General features: G+C 35.5%; 1 pseudogene; it reads left to right on the top strand.

Moving 5' to 3' along the window:
* The first annotated feature begins 14,535 nt into the window (after positions 1-14,535).
* LOC145504863 (ATP synthase F(1) complex subunit epsilon, mitochondrial pseudogene) lies at positions 14,536-14,691 on the top strand (annotated as a pseudogene).
* The last annotated feature ends 4,435 nt before the right edge of the window (positions 14,692-19,126 follow it).

The raw sequence follows: 19,126 nt of genomic DNA, 5'->3' as shown, positions 1-19,126 counted from the left end.
CTTTGCCACCTGGGAAGCCTGAAATGTGCATTGATTACTACTGAAATTAGAACAACCAACAAAAAAGATTTCAAAACAAGTTTATTATTTGTCTTACATTAAAACTATTATAATATTAAAGCAGTGACATGATTCAATTTAGCTTTGTTTAGAAATATTGATTGTGATTTTTGTGCAGAGATGTCTTTCTGGGCTAAAGCTCTACACAGAAAATCAATTTGCTTAAAATGCTTTTTTTATACATAATAGCTTACTCATCAAGGACTAAAATTCTGCATATGAATAACACTGAAGTTTCCTTCCCAATCACTAGAAGCACTATGTAAATTATAATTGGAATATTATAGTAAAAACCTGGAGGCCACAAACTTTCCACAAGATAATTGAATGTCAATAATGATTCAGGAAAACATTTAAAGTGGCACCTCAGCATGAGCATAAATGTCCTCAGAGTGTTTCTATTCATTGTACACTGAACATTTGTCCAAGGATGGATCATTACAAGCAAGCAGCTACCCATTAGATGCATTTGGGTTCCACGTACAAACTAGAAACTTAACATTAAAAGTATGGAATTTAATTTTGTTGCAAAGGCATCATTAACTAGCTACCAGACTTTTTGAGTTTGGCTAATTATTTAACTTCTCTGAATTAAAGTTCTCTTATTTATATAGTTGGAATTCCCCCATCCCTTATCATCCAACCTAGAATATTTTAATTACATCAAGAATTATAGAAACATTTTATACTCTGAAACAATATTATTTAAATATTGTTGCAAATAAAAGAAAAATAAGTTTTCATATTAGAACTTCCAAGACAAGACAATAAAAGAATTGGGGTATTCACATCATTAGCAAATATTTTCTCCCAGGCCATGGGTTGTCTTTTTATTTTGTCTATGGTTTCCTTTCTGTGCAAAATCTACAAACAGATCATGTGGCTTAATATCATCAAAACAAACAACCCAATCAAAAAATGGGCAGAAAACCTAAACAGACATTGCTACAAAGACATACAGATGGCCAAGAGGCACATGAAAAGAGGTCCAACATCACAAATTATTGTTGTTGTTCAGTAGCTAAGTTGTGTCCAAATCTTTGAGACCCCATGAACTGCTGCATGCCAGGCTTGTCTGTCCTTCACTATCTCTCACAGTTTGCCCAAACGTGTCTACTGAGTCAGTGATGCCATCCAACCATCTCATCCTCTGTCACCCCTTTCTCCTCTCGCCTTCAATCTTTCCTGGCATCAGGATCTTTTCCAATGAGTCAGTTCTTTGCATCAGGTGGCCAAAGTATTGAAGTTTCAACTTCAGCCTCAGAATATGACTAGATGGACCTTTGTCGGCAAACTGCTGTCTCTGCTTTTTAATATGCAGTCTAGGTTTGTCATAGCTTTTCTTCCAAGGAGCAAGTGTCTTTTAATTTTGTGGCTGCAGTCACCATCCACAGTGATTTTGGAGTCCAAGAAAATGAAATCTGAGTCTATTTCCACATTTTCCCCATCTATTTGCCATGAAGTGATAGGACCAGATGGCATAATCTTAGTTTTTTGAATGTTAAGTTTTAGGCCAGCTTTTTCACTCTCCTCTTTCATCATCATAAAGAGGCTCTTCAGTTCCTTCACTTTTTACCATTAAAGTGGTATCATCTGTGTATCTGAGGTTGTTGATATTTCTCTGGACAATCTTGATTTCAGCTTGTGATTCATCCAGCCTAGCATTTTGCATGGTGTTCTCTGCATATAAATTAAATAAGCAGGGTGAGAATATACAGCCTTGATGTACTCCGTTCCCGATTTTGAACCAGTCAGTTGTTCTATGTGTTTCTAACTGTTGCTCCTTGTCTTGTATATAGGTTTCTCAGGAGGCTGATAAGGCGGTCTGGTATTCCCATCTCTTTAAGAGTTTTCCACAGTTTGTTGTGATGCATACAGTCAAAGGCTTTGACATATTCAATGAAGCAGAAGGAGATGTTTTTCTGGAATTCCCTTGCTTTTTCTATGATCCAACAGATGTTGGCAATTTGATCTCAGGTTACTCTGCCTTTTCTTAATCCACCATATGTATCTGGAAGTTCTCATTCATTTACTATTGAAGCCTAGCTTGAAGGATTTAGAGCGTAATCTTGCTGGCAAGTGAAATGAGTGCAACTATACAGTAATTTGCACATTCTTTGGCATTGCCTTTCTTTGGGATTGGAATGAAAACTGACCTTTTCCAGTCCTGTGGCCACTGCTGAGTTTTCTAAATTTGCTGGCATAATTAGTGCAGCACCTTAACAGCATTATCTTTTAAGATTTTATCAAATTCCTGTCCTCAGTAAACTGAATCTCAGTTTGTAATATGCACTGTGATAGATAGATGTCTGTGAGATAACATGGCCACAGCTGCCTGAAGAAGCATTGGTGGTCTAGGAAATGATGCTAATTATTATAGAAAAACAAATCAAAACTATTGATAAAATGACATATCACCTTACAATGTTCAAAATGATTATCATCAAAAGATCCACAAACAAATGCTAGAGAGGATAAGGAGAGAAGGGAACCCTCATACACTGTTGGTGGGAATGTATGTTGGTACAGGCCCTACAGAGAATAATATGGGGTTTCCCTAAAAATCTAAAAGTAGAGCTACTACATTACCCTGCAATCTCACTCCTGGGTATTTATCTAGAGAAAAAACATGATCTGAAATGATACATGCACCCCAGTGTTCACTGTAGTACTGTTTCCAATAGTCAAGACATGGAAGCAGTCTAAATGTCTATTGACAGAGAAATGGATAATAAAGACGTGGTACATTTCTGCAATGGAATATTACTCAGTCATTAAAAAGAATAAAATAGTTCCATTTGCAGCAACATAGATGGACCAAGAGACTGTCGTATTGAATAAAGCCAGAGAAAGAGAAATAGGTGATATCACTTATATGCAGAATCTAAAAGAAATGATAGAAATGAACTTGTTTACAAAAGAGAAACAGATTCAAAAACTTAGAGAATGACCTTACAGTTTCCAGTGGGGACAGGTAGGTGGAAGAGATGATTAGGGAGTATGGCATTACCATGTACACACTGCTATATTTAAAATGGATAACCAAAAAGCACCTACTGTATAGCACAGGGAATTCAGCTCAATATTATGTAAATAATGTCTTAAATGGGAAAAGAACTTGAAAAAGTATAGGTACATATATATATATGTATAACTGTATCACTTTGCTATACACCTGAAACTATCATAACACTGCTAATCAACAATACTTCAGTATAAAATAAAAAGTTAAAAATGGGGTATCCAAACACATACGATTCCTTCAGATTAAAAATATATATATATCCTGTTTCACTTGAATTCTAGACAGTTTTATTGTATAAATCTTATCAATTTAGAAATAGAGGATCTTATGTAGCACTTTTCTTGTGGTCCAGAAAACAATGTATCAGTTAAATAAAGTTAATGGCAGAGACTTGGAAACAGATCTAGAATTTAGTAATTAAGATTTTTCTGAAGTTAGCTAAATATATTATGGTACTCATTTCACAGTATATATAAGCTAAGTCATTTTGCTGCACACCTAAACTCATACAGTGCTATATGTCAATTATACTTCAATAAAACCGAAGCCAAAATTTTGTATCAGTCTATGTCTTATATGAAGTCAATGATATTATCTTGCATTCATAATTGCTTCTATTAAGATTTACTTTTGAATCTGTAAGACATTGGCTATTGCTGTAAACATTACTTCCTATTGTAACAAAAAATATGTTTTCCATGCTCTTTTTAGCTCATCTTGTATAGACTGAACTTTCTCTAATATGTCACACAAATTATATTCTGACTCTAATGGAGATAACATAGTTCCATGTTTAGATATAAAATATCCTTGTTAACACTATGCATGAGTATTACATTTTGCCTATGATCTGCTTCCATTCAATTTTCTTAAAGCTAATTTCAGAATCATTTTCCCATAAAGATTTAATTGGGAGTGTCTCTTCACTACAGATCTAATTATTTCCTACTATACCATGAACATGACATACTTCGGGCCTCATATACCCTAAAGGATTTCAATTAATTCAAGCTATTGTGAAACATTAGGAAAATAATTCCTAGCCATTGTGCAATATGCCTAATTTGTATATATCTAAAGAAATGTGATCTAACGTAATCATATTCTACTGGAGGCCAAAAAAAGGACACAAATGTGTTATTGCAAGACAAATCTTATATGACTAAAATTTCTTTCCTTCAGAGCAGTGTTTTCAAAAATTGTCAGAAAGAAGGATTAATTCATTTTCTTATGCATAAGGGGGAATGACTAATCTTTCAACTCTAGCAAATAGCAGATGCATTTTAATAAGATTTTTGAAAATCTGAAATTAGCATAACATAAAAAAGAAATTAGACATTTTATCAGTAACTAAATGTAATAATTTATTAATGAGAATGTACATTTTTCTAAACATTACTAATTTTCTAAATAAATCAATAGCTCAGTAAATAAATTAACATAGTATAATAGATTAATCTTTTTTAAATCTTTATTTACTGAAACTTGCTGAATTTTCAGGATATAATTGAATCAATATGAAGAATAATGATTGAGAGTATGTGAAAATATAGTTTCTAGAGTAAGACAGAGCTGCTTCACTTGTTAAAAGATTTTGGGTAAAGTTATAACATCCAAAGTCTTAATATCTTCTGTAAAGTGCAAATTGAAATAATAACTTTTTCATTCCTTATTGTGTTCCTTATAATGATTAAATAACATAATGCATATAAAGTTGTTTTGTTTTGTTTTTTAAAGCACCTCGTATTTAAGTAATAGTGAAGTCAACCCCGAAGAGCTTTCACTCCATACTCACCTATTCTAGAAATCCTAGTTTGGAGGAAGATTTGTACAAAGTAAGTACAACAGTATTAGCCCTTGCTTGACTGGTTCGTTCAAGTTAATCTAGTGTGGGCTTCAAAGATTTAAAGTGATCCTCCAACTATTTCTCTGATGATATGAATACCACAAGGCTCCATTTTCATTTGTCCTCAGCTCCAATGGTAAGTGGTGTTTGAACCAGACTCTCTGGGCACACCTGGCTGACAAACTCAGCAGTGAAATTTCTACTCAATCATCGTCCAGCTTTACCTCATCACCCTGTGTTCGACTCATTATTACCTGGTCCCATAGAATTTCATCTCGAGGTTTAACATTCCTCTGCAGCAGGAAATTCTTCTCTAGTGTTAAATTCTCCAATACAATTAAAGATCATTTACTCTCTTGTGTAAAACTGATATAGATAATATGATCAACATTGTTGGCACAAGAAGTCTTTGAACATTTGTAAGGAAAGAGCAAATTAGACTAGATGGAGTGGTCATGCTCTCTCACCCTATGCCCTCTCACTCTCGCCCCACATTTTGTAAATAATGATTATGTAACAGCTGAGATCACTTATAGCACTGTGCATGCAGCTCACGAGGTACCCTATTGGCCATGGGCTACTTTTGTTCTGAAAGCACATATGAGCTCCACCTGAAAAAGTCCCGGGGGCTACGTTCAGGCTTCGTCATGGCAGTGAGACTGTGTCCACTAGGTCAACCACAAAAGGATAGAATACAGCGTGTCTGCGGCTAAGGTTGCTGTGCCAGTCAGGAGAGAATACATGTGGTTGCAATTCCTACCACTCCTGGAGTTTTCTGCCAGCATCCCTGCCCACTCCTTGCCTACTATGGGTTCAATGAACTGTGTATACAGTGAGATATAGCAAGACAATTGGCGTAGTCAGTAGGATCAGCGATATAACTGTTTAAACACTATCAGTAATGTGAGAAGCAAACACATGCAGAGTTCAGCCTTACTCATTTTTGGCATTGCTAAAAACACAAATGAGAATCTGACTTAATAATTTTCAAAATTAAACCAAAAAAGATATCCAACCAGTATCTCAAAACATTTTTAGTTAGGAAGTTTTAACTTATGCAAAATTTAAATCCCTTTCTCTACAATGTAAGCCTATTTTCTCCTGTTTTTCTTTCACTAGATAGAATAGCTACTCATTGTTGTACCCATAGTTTACATCCTGCTGTAAGTTATTCCTCTTTTCTCAAAATCCTTTTTATCTTAGTCTTATATAAAAACTAGGTGTCTTCTTTAAATGTGTGTATCTTTATAATAGCCTACAAAATACACATGTGAGTCTGGATGCACTTTTCTTGTTTAATAAAAACACTACAAGCAGATATAGCCCTGTTCTTTCTCATCATATTTAGCTCATTATTATATATTGAAAATTATATGTACACATATTTCTGCTTAATGATTTGTCTTACACACTTCGTTTTGAGTAAATGTCCATCACAACTCTTATTTATACCTTCCTCAACCATGTTTCCTTATATCATTTCAGGCCTATTTTACAACATATTATTAGCTTGATTAATTTAATTCTCATAGATTAAAAATATTTCTTGATGTGTTTTCATATATCTCCTTTGGAATATGTTCTTTATTTAGTATTGAGAAAAGAGAGCAACTATATTTCTTAACAGATACATGAACTCCCCTTGTAACTCCAGCAGAATTGCAAATAGCAAGACTCATTCCACCTACTTAGTCTTCCTTCATCCTTCTGACATCTGTTAACTTGTCCCACATCTGCCATGCACCCCATTTCCTGGATTTCATGTTGTTGACTTTATTTTTCTGAGAATTGTCTTTCTTTCCATGAGTAATCAGAAGTCAAATTTGACCATATCTGTCCCTTGAATTTGTCCTTTCTATCAAGTATTGCATTCTTACTCTGAGTCGTTTGGAATCAGAATTGACATAAGTCAGGTGATAACTCACCTAAATCAGTATCAACATAGAAAAGCAGAAACATTCATTTTTCTTTTCAACTCTCCTCTTATGCTAATCTTCCTTAACTTAGAAAGCATCACCCTTCTTTTATCACCTCTCCAATCAAATCTCTCAGTATTATTTTTCTTCTACACTGTGCTTTATTACTAAATCCACTTGCACGCCTAATGCCATTTTGCTGTTTTTATTTAAATGCTTATATTTTTCCTCTTTTCTTGCAATTTCTGTATTCCTAGTCTTGACACAGTTCTTTGGTTTTCCATATAAAGAAGAATACAATGGATATTAAAATTTAATTAATTTGTAACACTCCTCTGAAAGTATTAATTTTCAAATTGCTTTCTTTACAATTAAATATAATTAATTTTTAATATGATTTTTAAGCTTGAAGTTATATCCTTTTGCTACTGAGTCTTGCAAATAATGTCATCAGTGTAACTTATTTTTTCTGCCGTTTTTCTCACTAATGTTATTTTTTTAAGAATATCATTTCTACTGAGAAATAACCTATATTACCTTTCTCTTTTATTCTTATGTCTGTTTTTATTCAACCTTGATTATACACATAAACATATCTCTGTCTACCATTTATATTTGTTGATTGAAGTTAATCCATTGGTAGATTTTTATGACATGTTTGTAGAAACAATATTTTCTAAGTTCTCGCATGTTTAACACTGGTTTTTCTATACTTAAATATTTGAAGGCAGCTTGACAGACTAAAGATTACTGGCTTACACTATCTTCTAGAGTGTCTTGGCTATTTTGCTAGATTTTCTACTGTATTAAGTGGTCTTTGTAGGTATCTCAGTTCCATTCAGTTCAGTTCAGTCGCTCAGTCATGTCCAACTCTTTGCAACCCCATGAATCACAGCACGCCAGGCCTCCCTGTCCACCACCAACTCCCAGAGTCCACCCAAACCCATGTCCATCGAGTCGGAGATTCCATCCAGCCATCTCATCCTCTGTCATCTCCTTCTCCTTCTGCCCTCAACCCTTCCCAGCATCAGGGGCTTTTCCAATGAGTCAACTCTTCGCATCAGGTGGCCAAAGTATTGGAGTTTCAGCTTCAACATCAGTCCTTCCAATGAACACCCAGGACTGATCTCCTTTAGGATGGACTGGTTGGATCTCCTTGCAGTCCAAGGGACTCTCAAGAGTCTTCTCCAAAACCACAGTTCAAAAGCATCAATTCTGCAGCGCTCAGCTTTCTTCACCATCCAACTCTCACATCCATACATGACTACTGGAAAAACCATAGCCTTGACTAGACAGACCTTTGTTGGCAATGTCTCTGCTTTTAAATATGTTGTCTAGGTTGGTCATAACTTTACTTCCAAGGAGCAAGCATCTTTTAATTTCGTGGCTGCAATCACCACCTGTAGTGATTTTGGAGCCCAAAAAAATAAAGTCAGCCACTGTTTCCACTGTTTCCCCATCTATTTCCCATGAAGTGATGGAACAAGATGCCATGATCTTAGTTTTCTGAATGTTGAGCTTTAAGCCAACTTTTTCCCTCTCCTCGTTCACTTTCATCAAGAAGCTTTTTAGTTCTTCTTTGCTTTCTGCCATAAGGGTGGTGTCATCTGCATATCTGAGGTTATTGATATTTCTCCTGGCAATCTTGATTCCGGCTTGTGTTTCTTGCAGCCCAGCGTTTCTCATGGTGTACTCTGCATATAAGTTAAATAAGCAGAGTCACAATGTACAGCCTTGACGTACTCCTTTTCCTATTTGGAACCAGTCTGTTGTTCCATGTCCAGTTCTAACTCTTGCTTCCTGACCTGCATACAGGTTTCTCGAGAGACAGGTCAGGTGGTCTTGTATTCCCACATCTTTCAGAATTTTCCACAGTTTATTGTGAGTCACACAGTCAAAGACTTTGGCATAGTCAATAAAGCAGAAGTAGATGTTTTTCTGGAATTCTCTTGCTTTTTCAGTGATCCAGCGGATGTTGGCAATTTGATCTCTGGTTCCCCTGCCTTTCTAAAATCTGAAAGTTCACGGTTCATGTATCGCTGAAGCCTGGCTTGGAGAATTTTGAGTATTACTTTACTAGCGTGTGAGATGAGTGCAATTGTGCAGTAGTTTGAGCATTCTTTGGCATTGCCTTTCTTTGGGATTGAAATGAAAACTGACCTTTTCCAGTCCTGTGGCCACTGCTGAGTTTTCCAGATTTGCTGGCATATTGAGTGCAGCACTTTCACAGCGTCATCTCTCAGGATTTGAAATAGTTCAACTGGAATCCCATCACCTCCACCAGCTTTGTTCGTAGTGAGGCCCACTTAACTTCACATTCCAGGATGTCTGGCTCTAGGTGAGTGATCACACCATTGTGATTATCTAGGTCATGAAGATCTTTTTTGTATAGTTTTTCTGTGTATTCTTGCCACCTCTTCTTAATATCTTCTGCTTCTGTTAGGTCCATGCTATTTCTGTCCTTTATCAAGCCCATCTTTGCATGAAATATTCCCTTGGTATCTCTAATTTTCTTGAAGAGATCTCTAGTCTTTCCCATTCTGTTGTTTTCCTCTATTTCTTTGCATTGATCACTGAGGAAGGCTTTCTTATCTCAGGCCAACATAATTTTTTATCCTTGAAAGTTACTTCAAAAATCTTTGAAAATAATATGTCTGAAGAGTGGTTAATATCTCTAAATGTATAAAGAATTCCTACAACTGAATAACAGAAAAAATCAGAAAACCTAATTAAAAATTGGCATTGAACTTAAATAACTGTTTCCCCAAAGAAGATATAGAACTTGAAAAATGGATCCTAAAATTCATATTAAAAAAAAATGTGGAAAATACATATTGAACACATGAGAAGAAATTTAGACTACCTTTGCCATGAATGTATGGAAGAATTTTTTTCAGCACAAAAGTTTTATGAAAACTAATAAAATGAGGTAAAAAAGTAAATAAATAGGAAGAGCAGTGATCTGACTACACTTCATAAGAACAAAATTTCACAAGAATAAAAGGTGAACAATGGAGTAGAAGAAATATTTGGATCTTGTTGACAGGTGAATGGAAAACAAATTGTCCTGTATCTGTACACTGAACTAACTCTCAGCACAAAGTTGGAATTAACTCTTGATACTTGCAACAGCACAGATGATGCTCACAGTAATTATGCTGAGATAAAGAAGGAGAGCAAAATATAGAAGAGAATAAATACTGCCTGATTTCATTTTTATAAACTTCTAGAAAATGCAAATGATTCTACAGTCACAGACCAATAGTAGTCTTAGGCAGGGGGCAGGGAAGGAGAGGCTCAAAGGAAACTAAGTCACAAAGAAAGTTTCGAGATTGATGAGTATGCTTAATATGGTGATTGTGATTATACACATATGTATATATGTATCTCAAAATTTAACAACACTTTATATATGTGCATTTTAATGTATATCATGTATATCTCAATAAAACTATAATTAAAAAAGAAACTGTGTACTCAATGTCAGTTAACTGTTAGCTTTAAATGCTATATTTGCAGAAAACATGACAAGGTTTGCACTAAAGGAAAAAATACATTTTTAAGTCCTGTGAAGACAAAATTCATCAGGTGACATGGAATTAGAGCTGAGAAGTTTCAAACTTTGAAAATTAAAACAAAGAAATAATTTTGTAAGCAGGAGGTATGGATAATAGAAGAGAGTTTTTGAAAAATATTGGTATATATGAAAGAATGAAGAGCGAACAAAGGGCATGCAACTTCACCTGTTCATACATTAGGGAATTGACTAAAATCCTTAATTTTCTCACCTGAAAATGGAATAATACTACACTATACTTTTGATTAAAATTGGTTAACATATATTTATCTATTTAATATCTCTGCTACATTATAATCATTAATAACACAGGTTTTCACCATCTAATATGAATGTGCCATTTATAGAAAAACATTTGTTATTTAATTGTTTATCAGCCACTATGAATATTTCCTTGTTTAGAGTTACATTTATCAGTTAAATTAATTTTACTAGTAAGGCAGTTTGTTTTATAAGAGACTATGTGTTTCAGTGCTCTTCATCACACAAAAAAAGTGAGTTTTAAACAGTTTTAATAATTCTTGCCCTATTAGTTAAGCTTAAAAGTAGTTTCCTTTGATCAGTACGCTTTCCAAATAAAGTCATATTCTTTACCTCAAAAGTAGTCTTCTTCAATGAATTGTTAAGAAACTAGAATCTCATTTTATTAATTAGAGGGTTATTAGATTATTAAGCACATTGCTATCAGAACTATAGTCATGTATGGGTGTGAGAGCCGGACCATAAAGAAGGCTTAGTGCTGAAAAATCAATGCTTTTGAACTGTGGTGGAGCCTGATGGGCTACAGTCCATGGGGCTGCAAAAGAGTAGGACACAACTGAGTAACTAAATAACAACAAGAACACAAAAATTATTTTGAAAAAGGAAGGTGTGAACTAATTTCCATTTTAAGAGAATGATTCTGGCTACACTAGAGAAAACAGAATATAGGGGTAGAGGAATGGAAGTAGGAAATCAAGAGGATATTATAGTAACTTAAGAGTGGAGAAGTCTGAGACCATCATGAATGCAATCAGAAGTTGGGATTCCTGGCACACTTTGTGTATACAGATGTGTAGGATGTGGGGAAAGATCAGAATTAAGGATAAATCCACAAATTATAGCCCAAGAGGCTGTAGCATGATCAAGATGTTATTAATTGAGATGTAGAAGACTTTGGATTTATCAGGTCTTGGTAGGCACCCATCAGGAAAGCCAGCAAACTGGAAGCTCCCATTCTATGGAGTCAGTGCTAAGTGCCTTACATGGAACCAGCTAACAGGTATAGAAGAGAGAACAAGGCATAATTCCAGCCTCCCTGAGAATAACCAGCCAAGTGGGCTGTAGGCTGATTAATTATCGGATTGGGCACTCTCTAGCCTAAAAGGAAATTGTCTGTGAGGGGCTTGTGCATACCTTCTTTAACATCCCCAAATCTTGGAATATGAAAATGTGGAGGGTAAAATGTGAGTTGTTTCAAATAAATTACCTCTGGAATGCAAAAGCAGGAAGTCAAGAAACACCTGGAGTAATAGGCATATTTGGCCTTGGAGTACAGAATGAAGCAGGGCAGAGGCTAATAGAGTTTTGCCAAGAGAACGCACTGGTCATAGCAAACACCCTCTTCCAACAACACAAGAGAAGACTCTACACATGGACATCACCAGATGATCAATACCGAAATCAGATTGATTATATTCTTTGCAGCCAAAGATGGAGAAGCTCTATACAGTCAGCAAAAACAAGACCGGGAGCTGACTGTGGCTCAGATCATGAATTCCTTATTGAAAAATTCAGACTTAAATTGAAGAAAGTAGGGAAAACCACTAGACCATTCAGATATGACCTAAATCAAATCCCTTATGATTATACAGGGTTGGAAGTGAGAAATAGATTTAACAAACTAGATCTGATAGAACTAATTTATGATGAACTATGGATGGAGATTCGTGGCATTGTACAGGAGACAGGAATCAAGACCATCTCCAAGAAAAAGAAATGCAAAAAAGAAAAATGGCTCACTGAGGAGGCCTTACAAATAGCTGTGAAAAGAAGGGAAGTGAAAAGCAGAGGAGAAAAGGAAAGATATTTCCATTTGAATGGAGACTTTCAAAGAATAGAAAGAGAGATAAGAAAGACTTCCTCAGCAATCAATGCAAAAAAATAGAGGAAAACAATATAATGGGAAAGACTGGAGATATCTTCAAGAAAATTAGAGATACCAAGGGAATATTTCATGGAAAGATGGGCTCGATAAAGAACAGAAATGGTATGGACCTAACGGAAGCAGAAGATATTAAGAAGAGGTGGCAAGAATACACAGAAGAACTGTACAAAAAAGATCTTCATGACTCAGATAATCACGATGGTGTGATCACTCACCTAGAGCCAGACATCTTGGAATGTGAAGTTAAGCGGGCCTTAGAAAGCATCAATATGAACAAAGCTAGTGGAGGTGATGGAATTCCAGTTGAGCTATTTCATATCCTGAAAGATGATGCTGTGAAAGTGCTGCACTCAATATGCCAGCAAATCTGGAAAACTCAGCAGTGGCCACAGGACTGGAAAAGGTCAGTTTTCATTCCAATCCCAAAGAAAGGCAATGCCAAAGAATGCTCGAACTACCACACAATTGCACACATCTCACACACTAGTAAAGTAATGCTCAAAATTCTCCAAACCAGGCTTCAGCAATACATGAACCATGAACTTCCAGATGTTCAAGCTGGATTTAGGAAAGGCAGAAGAACCAGAGGTCAAAATGCCAACATCTGCTGGATCATCGAAAAAGCAAGAGATTTCCAGAAAAACATCTACTTCTGCTTTATTGACTATGCCAAAGCCTTTGACTGTGTGGATCACAATAAACTGTGGAAAATTCTGAAAGAGATGGGAATATCAGACCACCTGACCTGTCTCTTGAGAAACCTGTATGCAGGTCAGGAAGCAACAGTTAGAACTGGACATGGAACAATAGACTGGTTCCAAATAGGAAAAGGAGTACGTCAAGGCTGTATATTGTCACCCTGATTATTTAACTTATATGCAGAGTACATCATGAGAAATGCTGGGCTGGAAGAAGCACAAGCTAGAATCAAGATTGCTGGGAGAAATATCAGTAACCTCAGATATGCAGATGACACCACCCGCATGGCAGAAAGTGAAGAGGAACTAAATAGCCTTTTGATGAAAGTGAAAGAGGAGAGTGAAAATGTTGGCTTAAAGCTCAACATTCAGAAAACTAAGAACATAGCATCTTGTTCTATCACTTCATGGCAAATAGATGTGGAAACAGTGTCAGACTTTATTTTTTGGGCTCCAAAACCACTGCTGATGGTGATTGCAGCCATGAAATTAAAAGACGCTTGCTCCTTGGAAGTAAAGTTATGACCAACCTCGACAACATATTAAAAAGCAGAGACATTACTTTGCCAACAAAGGTCCATCTAGTCAAGGCTATCGTTTTTCCAGTAGTCATGTATGGATGTAAGAGTTGGACTCTAAAGAAAGCTGAGCGCCAAAGAATTGATGCTTTTGAACTGTGGTTTTGGAGAAGACTCTTGAGAGTCCCTTGGACTGCAAGGAGATCCAACCAGTCCATCCTAAAGGAGATCAGTCCTGGGTGTTCACTGGAAGGACTGATGTTGAAGCTGAAAATCCAATACTTTGGCCACCTGATGCAAAGAACTGACTCACTGGAAAAGCCTCTGATGCTTGAAGGATTGGGGGCATCAGAAGGGGATGACAGAGGATGAGATGGCTGGATGGCATCACCGATTTGATGGACATGAGTTTGGGTAAACCCTGGGGGTTGGTCATGGACAGGGAGGCCTCGTGTGCTGCTATTCATGGGTTCGCAAAAAGTCAGACATAACTGAGTGACTGAACTGATCTGAACTGACCTGAAAATGTAGCATAATTATGAAGTAACAGAATTTACGACTAATAGTAAACAACAAGAAAGTGTAATATGAAGTTAACAAAATAGATTTCCCCAAGTGCTTTATATCCTTTATTTTATATATTCAAGTATTAGAGCTAAAGATATCATTTCCCAAGCTAGGCTGCACACTGAGCTAACATTGACCTCATCTTTGCGATTCGGCTGGAGGCGGTCCATTCTTGCAACATCATGGCAACATATTGGCAACAAGTTGGACTCAGCTACCTCAGGTACTCCCAGATCTGTGCAACAGCCATGAGAGATGCGCTGAAGACAGAATTCAAAGCAAATGTCGAGAAGACTTCTGGCAGCAGCATAAAAGTTGTAAAAGTCAAAAAGGAATAATCTGCCCTGACTTAACTTGAATGCTATGTTTTCAAAGTAAGGATGTGTAAGCACATGTTATGGCAGATTGAAAATTATCTCACTTCATGGGGGGAAAAATACCGGTCTTTTTCATAGACTGACATTGCCAGTAATTTGAAGTATGGCTCAAAAATATATCATTTCACAAGTGTTTAAATAAATGCATGATATAAGAAAACATAATAATAAGTGAAATTAAGACTTTGAGAAAGTATCCCCATGTTTGATGTTGATCAAGCTTTGCAGTCATATCTGTTTTCTGAAGACCTTAGACTAAATGAGCTAAGAGTTTGACAACTACTGTTTTTTAAAACATAACTTTTTTTTATTTTATAAAGAAATCCAAGATTATAGTATATATTTTGGAATATAAATAAAAACACAGAAGAACTCCAAAATAGAAAAATAATGTGTTTAATATTTTCTCTCAAAATTAGCCACAGCTAATATTTTGGTGTTTGTTCCAAGACAACATGTAAAAATGCATATTTTCAAATAAATGTAAACTCACTTATGTTAACATGTACCAATTTCCATCAGAGATAATTTGTATAAAATAAAGATGTATGTTATATACACCACTATGTATAAAACAGATTACTAATGAGAACCTACTATATAGCATGGGAATTCTACTCAAAGTTGTGTGATGACCTAAATGAGAAGGCAATCTAAAAAAGAGTGGATATATGTATACATATAAATGATTTACTTTGCTGCACCACAAAACCAACACAACATTTTAGAACAACTATACTCCAATAAAAATTAATTTAAAAAGAAGAAAAATGTATGTGTTTAGACCACATATTGATGAAGAAAGATGAATATTAAGGTAAAAAGAAAACAACCAAATGTTATTTTCAAAAGCACATTCACCCTTAGGATTGTAAAATAGGTTATTTGTAATTCAGCTTTTCTTGTAGTAATTAACAAATCACTGAATTAGCTGATCTGGTTCTATTGTGTTTCCTAAAAGACTGCTATATGCCTAACACTACACTTGATATTTAAATAAAGAAAAGGCATGGATTTTTTCCTGGAAGAATTTAGTGTTTAGTTGAAAAATAGCTTACTTCACAAACAAAAATGTCTGTTGACATAGAAGAGTATATCTCTAAAATCAAAATAAAGTAACAGTCAAAATAATATTCGATCAAATAATATTCACTAGCTGAATATTTTATTTTCTTACAGAATTTTTTGACACACGTGACATGCTTTAAGTGAGAGAAAATTCAGTGCTCTGTCTATATATCTTATTAGTATTGACTTTTTACATAAAATTTTAAAATGTATGCTTGGTATTGGTAGTGTCATTTCTCCTAAAAATGTTATGATTAATGTGTGTGTGTCTGTGTGCATGTTTGTATCCACTTGTTAAGTACTTCTTTCAGTCACTGATATCACTCTAAGTCAGGAATGAGATAAGATAATGCTCATAATAGCAAACGTTATGCTGAATGACTAGCTCTCTTCTATATGCTCTCCTATTTATCAGCTAATGTGACTTCACAACACCTCAGTAAGCTAAATACTATTGCTATCACCACTTTACTAATGAGGAGAAATGAGTCACAAAGAGATGGAGTGTTTTCGCCTAGCCTACCCTTAGTCATGGACTTCCCGGGTAGTTCTGGTGGTAAAGAACTTAGCTGCCAACACAGGAGACCTAGGTTCGATCCCTGGGTCAGGAAGATGCCCTGGAGGAGGGCATAACAACCCACTCCAGTGTTCTTGGTTGAAAAATCCTATGAACAGAGGAGCCTGCCAGACTACATTCCACAGACTCGCAAAGAGTCAGACATAACTGAAGGGACTTAGCACACATGCACCCACACTTAGTCACTCAGATAGAAAGTGGCACCAAGTTTCACACCTGGGCTATTACCTCTAAAATGTGGATCCGTAAAGGCTGTACTCTGCTGCTTCATGTAGCTTCAGTCCATCAATTTCTGTTTCATTACATGAATGGATATTTTTAAATTATAATGGTTGAGTATACATATAATTGCAAATAATCACCATTACTTTCAATTTAAAATTTTTAATTTTTAGTCTAAATATTCTCTGGGAACTTTTTTTCAGGCAACTTACATTTATCAAATTCATCTTACAATTATTCAACCAATTTACGTTTCTAATTTTTTCATAAAATCCCAGAAACTTTTCTTAGATTTAGCACCTCCTGTTATTTTGCAGTATTTATATAACCATGTTTTTCACCCTCAGGATTGTAAAATAGGTTATTTGTAATTCAGCTTTTCTTGTAGTAATTAACAAGTCACTGAATTAGCTGATCTGGTTCTATTGTGTTTCTTATAAGACTGCTGTGTGCTTAACACTATACTTGATATTTAGATAAAGCAAAGGCATGAATTTTTCCCTGGAAGAATTCAGTGTTTAGTTGAAAAATATATAGCTTACCTTCACAAACAAAAAAAGTCTATATCAGCATTCTTTCTATATTAACTTCTTTTCATGAAACACACAGTGATTTCACCAGGCTGGGCATTCCAATGAGTAAGTATTGTGGATGATACACAATTCCTAGTTCGCTCACTAAAACTTTCACATCATTTAAGGTTATATAAAATAAAGTTCTCAAACATATTAGTGAATGAGGGCATTATGAATATAAAAATCAACTTGAATCTTTCCAAATAATGTTTTTCTTCTTCAAGTATATCATTTTTAAGTCTTCCTGGTTTTTGTTATTAGCAAGAAATTACTGGCAACTATTGACATCTTGGTTTAGAATAATGCTCTTTGTCTTATGCAGTGTTTGAGGGCTTATATAGTTGTGTATGGGTTTATTGAGAAGATAAACTTTGAAGGATGTATATCATTCATATTTGACTATTTAAAATTTAAATTTATATAATTGCTTTACAATATTGTGTTGGTTTCTGCCATATATCAACATGAGTCAGCCATAGGTATACATATGTCCCCTTCCTCTTGAACCTCTCTCTCACTCCCAAACCCCATCCCACCCCCTCTACATTGTCACAGACCACCAGATTTGAAATCCCTGACTCATACAGCAAATTTCTGCTGGATATCTGTTGGGGGAGTTTTTGTAATTTCCCCAGTTCTGTCTCACTGCAGCAAAAAATTTGAAGTGAAGGACCGACCAGTGTTACAGCTCCCTATTACAGCTCACTTTTACTTGGCAAGCAAAGGAAAATACATCCTCAAGGCATGAGGGCGGGCCGACCCAAAAGACTCAAAGAGAAGAGAAGACTGCGACCTAATTTTGGCTCCTCTTTTTTTTTTTTTTTTATAAATTTATTTATTTTAGTTGGGGACTAATTACTTTACAATATTGTAATAGTTTTTGCCATACATTGACATGAATCAGCCATGGGTTTACATGTGTTCCCCTTCCTGGACCCCGCACCCACCTCCCTCCCCATCCCATCCCTCTGGGTCATCCCATTGCCCCGGCCCTGAGCCCTTGTCTCATGCATCGAACATGGAATGGTGTTCTGTTTCACATATGATAATATACATGTTTCAATGCTATTCTCCCAGAACGTCCCACCCTCACCTTCTCCCTCAGAGTCCATAAAATTGTTCTATGCATCTGTGTCTCTTATTCTGTCTCGCATATAGGGTTATCGTTACCATCTTTCAAATTCCATATATATGCATTAGTATACTGTATTGGTGTTTTTCTTTCTGGCTCCTCTTTTTATGTATTTTTGTTCTCCTCCCCCGAGCCTGCCCTTTGTAAACTGGGCTGGCCAGGAGGGCTGTTTGTTTTACCTGAGGTGCTCACTCCAGTCCTCAGATCTTCCTTTGTTCTATTTTCTCGGACTTTTTCCTTTCTTTGTCTTTTAGCCACCGCCATTATGGACTACTTTTCTCTATTCTATCTAACATATCTAATTTTACACATTATAATGTATACGTTTCAATGCTACTCTCTCAATAGCACATTATATTTTAATGTTACTGTGGTCTTTTACTTAAATAAATCATTCTCCTTGAATTCTTTTTTTTTGCCTAAGCAATGTGAAAACAACTTTTTTCAATTTCACCAAGATCATCCACTTGAGTAGTTATATGGCTCTGTATTCAAAATTGTCTTGAACTGAATTGAATTAGTATTTTACAGTTCTATCAACGTAGCCTAGAAACAACTTTAACTCTGCTAATGAGACCACATATCTCATCAAAAAAATGTTTTTCCTTGTACAAAAAGCCCAATATATATCCCCCTCTTTATTCCCTGTATCTTATCTATCAGCATCTCCAAAGAGTTTTACTCTCTATTGACAAGTAATTGTCAACCATCAAAAAACAATTTTAAGATAGTTTCCACTAAGAAGCACTCATTTAAAAAAAAAAAATCTCAACAATTAAAAATTTGTATACCCTAACTACCTTGATGCTAAATAAATAATGT

The sequence above is a fragment of the Giraffa tippelskirchi genome, chromosome 5, assembly GCF_054371585.1.
Source record: "Giraffa tippelskirchi isolate mGirTip1 chromosome 5, T2T-mGirTip1v1.2.pri, whole genome shotgun sequence".
NCBI classification, from domain to species: Eukaryota; Metazoa; Chordata; class Mammalia; order Artiodactyla; family Giraffidae; genus Giraffa; species Giraffa tippelskirchi.
This window is presented reverse-complemented; position numbering and strand designations above follow the sequence as displayed.